Below are 4,492 nucleotides of genomic sequence, written 5' to 3' on the forward strand. Positions count from 1 at the left end.
CATATAGTGTTCACTGTTCAGCCCTAAATTAAAAGGCCTGACTGCACCAAAAAGTTTCCCTCTCCACCTTCCCTTCTGTTTTTCCGAAGACTGAAGTGCCCTACCCTCCTTATCTACCGAATACGAGTATCGTACCGTGCGCCTGCACGAGTCTGTGAGCCAAACGTGAAGGAAGACCGAAGGGCGAAGGCGAAGCGACTGAAGAAGTAATTAGGCGTTGGGTGAAGACCGAAGCCGAACTCTGAAGGGTATGGGTGTTGTGTCTGCCATCAGCCGTGAAGTGAAGAAGAACTGTCGTCCAACTTCTAAGTGAAGATTGAAGGCAACTGAACAAGAACATGGGCATTGGATGAAGACTGAAGTCGAACTCCGAATGCCTAGGGTATGGGTGTTGAGTCTGTCGTCAGCCGTGAATTAAAGAAGAACTGCCGTCCAACTTTCGAGTGCGAGCTAAGCCTGTCCGTTCAAGACTGTTCGTTTGAGTTCGCTTTGGAAAACATTAAAAAATAGACGTAATTAGTAATACCTAACAAGACTATTCGTTCAAGGTAATACATGAGTCTGCTTTCAAGATTGTCCATTTGAAAAATAGAAGTATATATTTTGATTGTTTTATTTTGTTTTTCATTTAAAGTGAAGAAGACTTTGTGCTATTCCAAGAGGCGAGATATGTCCATTCAAGGCTTTAAGTTGTTGTCGTCTGAGATCTGTTACCGTTCAAGCCAGTAAAAATTTACTTTGCCATTTGAAAAATATGTTTATGTATGTTTGAATGCTTTGAATTTTAGGTTTGAATATGTTTGAAAAATATGTTTTAATGCTTTGAATTTTGGGGTTGAATATGTTTGAAAAGTATCTCCATATTTCTAATTGGATGCTTTTGGCGTTTGAATTTTAATTCTAAGACATTCCATAATTCTAAGACATTATTTGAATGCTTTGAATTTTGGGGTTGAATGCTTTGAAAATGTTTGAATGCTTTGAAATTTAAGTCAAAGTCTAAAGAGGGTTTTTTAAATTAAATCTTTGGTAGGTTGAAAACAATGTCTTCATCACCTTCTACAAATAAAGATTCACCAAGTCCAATTCCAAGTCCAATCCCAGATCCAACCCCAAATTCAATCCCAAATTTAACTTCATACTTTTCGAATGATGATAATTTGAATGTTGATAATTGTGTTATTCTTCGTAAGGTATTAAGGGATCTTTAGAGAGGAGATTGATATCCGTTGTTTGGAACCATTTTAAGAAACAAAAAATAGATAGAATAGACAAGGCAGCTTGTAATTATTGCAAACGAAAATTAGGGGGTGAAAATAAAAACGGAACCAAACATTTGCATGACCATATTAAGATATGCCCATATAAAGGACAAAAGAACATACGACAATTCCTATTGAATCCTAACAGAGAGAAGAACAATACATTGAGTTTATATAATTTCGATCAAGAAGCTACAAAAAAAGCATTAGCTAGGATGATAATAAAACGTGAATGTCCTCTCTCAATAGTTGAGCATGAAGGTTTTAGAGAATTTTGTAATGTCATCCAACCATTGTTTAAGATGGTGTCAAGAAACACAATAAAGAAGATTTTGAAAATTTATTAGACTGAAAAGTTGAAAACCATGACATTGTTGAATGAGATCAAAGGAAAAATTACCCTTACAACGGACATGTGGACTTCCAACCACCAAACAAAAGGTTATATGGTTGTCACCGCACATTTTGTTGATGATAGTTAGGTTTTTCAAAACAAAATAATCAGGTTTATATACGTCCCTTCTCCACACACTTCTGAGATGCTTCATGAAGAAATAATGGAATGTCTATGTAACGACCCGACCCCCTAGGACTCAAAGTTAGGTCGTTACTAAACACATTCATGCATGGAAATTAAAACGACATCCTTTTATAGCGAAATAAATGCTAATTAAATAAGTTGAACTCAAAAGATCTTCATTAAATTCAGATATTAAAACAAACAATAAGGTACCCATAAATAATAAATGATAATAAATAGGTCTGAAAACAAATCTTAATAGTAAGTTTCAAACATCAAATTGAAAGTTCAAAAATATGGAAAGAAATCTAAATATCATGAGCGGAAACATAAAACTGGTCCCCAATGGCTCGTTCAAGGATTCCTCTTGTCATTCGCCAGTGCATCCTTACCCTTACCTGAAACAGAAACATGAGAAAGGGGTGAGTATAAAATACTCAGTAAGTAACCCCACTACTGGGGTCAGGCTAGGCATCTATGCCCTCTAGATGCCTACCTCTGAGGGGACATATAAACTGTTTTAGTCCACATGGGACACGTATATACATGAAAAACTTATTTCTATCCTTCTGTAGTTAAGTACCCACTATTTTTAGTAAGTCCCATAGGACCCACAACCTCTGGTGAATCCCAAAGGAAACACAATCTCTTGTGTACCCATGGTTATGCATACACCTCTTTCGTATACACATAACCCACTTAATGTATACCTCTTTCATACATATAGTTATGTATACACCTCTTTCGTATACACATAATCCACTGAATGTGTACCTCTTTCGTACACCTGGTTATGTATATACCTCTTTCGTATACACATACCCCACTTAGTGTGTACCTCTTTCGTATACACATACCCCACTTAGTGTGTACCTTTTTCGTACACCTGGTTATGTATACACCTCTTTCGTATACAAATAACCCACTGACCGTGTACCTCTTTCGCACACCTGGTTATGTATACACCTCTTTCGTATACACATAACCCACTGAGTGTGTACCTCTTTTGTACACCTGGTTATGTATACACCTCTTTCGTATACACATAACCCACTGAGTGTACCTCTTTCGTACACCTCAGATTCTCTCTATGAATGTAGAGATGCATACCTCTTTCGTACACATTGTTATGTCTACACCTCTTTCGTATACACATAACCCATTGAGCATGCACCCCTTACGTATACCCCAATACCATCTAGGTATGTATCACTTTCATATACACTAGTACATCTCTTTCATGTACTAGCGCCCTTGGACATGCATCATTTTCATGCAGTCACATAGTCTGGAAAGGAAAAGAGATTGCATCTAAGGTGATGTTAATTAACCTCAACATGCGTAATTAATCTAGTGTTAATGGATCTACTCTAGTACATCACTTTCATGCACTAAACTATGTAAACAATCAAGTATTCGAGATTTTATAATATATAGTACGGTCTACACATTCTCATAATAAATCACATAACTATATGAATCAGCAAATGTCGAATCTTCATCTAACTTTAAGACATTCCGGTAGGAGTGCCACTTAACTTATATTTAAGGGTCATGCTCAATCATCCTTTTCATATAACTCATAAAATTCTAAATCATGCTCATACATAATCATACATAATCATATTCAGATATATTACCACATAATCATATATCCTTCCTAAACAGTCCATTTCAGTAAGACAGTTTCAATAGTAAGATTACTTACCTCAAAATTAAATCAAGTAAACCCAAGCAAACTTATCTCCCCTCTACAAAGCAAAACCTTGAAATAAGACCAAACTTTATCAATTTTTCTGCTGAAATTAAATCTCCATCTTACTGGGCAACACCTCTAAATCCTCCAAATCTTGAAATCAATACCCAACATCAAATTCCAACACAAGACAGTGGCTTGCCAGCGGTTGACGACTACAAACCAGTGCGGTAGTTGGCGGACGGCTAAGCAACGAACGGCGCACAGGTGAGCTTTTTTTGGCGAGGGACGGATGAAGAGGCGGATCGACAGAACTTCAGATCTGACGCGTGAGAAAACTGATGGCGGCGCGACGGCTAGCAGCTTCAGATCTGACGGCTTAGGACAACCGGAGATGCTGGACAACGAGCGGCGCTAGGGCTCGACGAGCGACGGCTTCGGACAGGGAGCGACCAATGGGTTTCACGAGGGACTAGGATAGGGGAACGGTGGCGTCTGGCTTGAGGTCCGGACGGCTGGCGGCGTCCGACGAAGCGGGTCAGTTAGAGGAGGAAAAAAAAAAGAGTTTCAGGGGTCCCGCGGCTTGGAGATCGTGAGGAAGGGGAAGGGAAAAGTTGATTTTATAAAATAATAATATAAACTTAAAACTTAAAAAGAAATAAAATAATTTTTTATTTCATTCTTTTTCTTATTCCACTTTATTTTATTACTTTCCTTTCTTTCCATACACAAATATATATATATATATATATAATTTTAGATATAAATATATATATATATATATATATATATATATATATATATATCTAAAACCCTTTCCTTTTCCTCCAATTTCAAAATTAAACCAATTTCCCTGATTTAAATTAAAATTTTGACATTAACTTAAATATCAAATCAATGCGATATAAAATCCAAATTTTTCTTTAAACAAAAAATCAAATTTCAAAATTAACAAAATGTCCTCAAATTTTACGAAAATATAAAATTTGAAATAAACAAATAAAAACTCGGGAT

At 36.4% G+C, this 4,492-nt stretch overlaps 1 long non-coding RNA gene across 1 annotated transcript; it reads right to left on the reverse strand.

Moving 5' to 3' along the window:
- Positions 1–1,937: 1,937 nt before the first annotated feature.
- Positions 1,938–4,150, reverse strand: LOC120067708 (uncharacterized). Its single transcript, XR_005479007.2, has 2 exons — positions 3,491–4,150; positions 1,938–2,180 (listed from the first exon to the last, which is right to left on the reverse strand). It is a non-coding gene; the product is annotated as an uncharacterized LOC120067708 (long non-coding RNA).
- Between the last annotated feature and the right edge of the window lie 342 nt (positions 4,151–4,492).

This window comes from Benincasa hispida, chromosome 12 (assembly GCF_027475165.1).
Source record: "Benincasa hispida cultivar pf3 chromosome 12, pf3_genome.v1.1, whole genome shotgun sequence".
Lineage (NCBI taxonomy): Eukaryota > Viridiplantae > Streptophyta > Magnoliopsida > Cucurbitales > Cucurbitaceae > Benincasa > Benincasa hispida.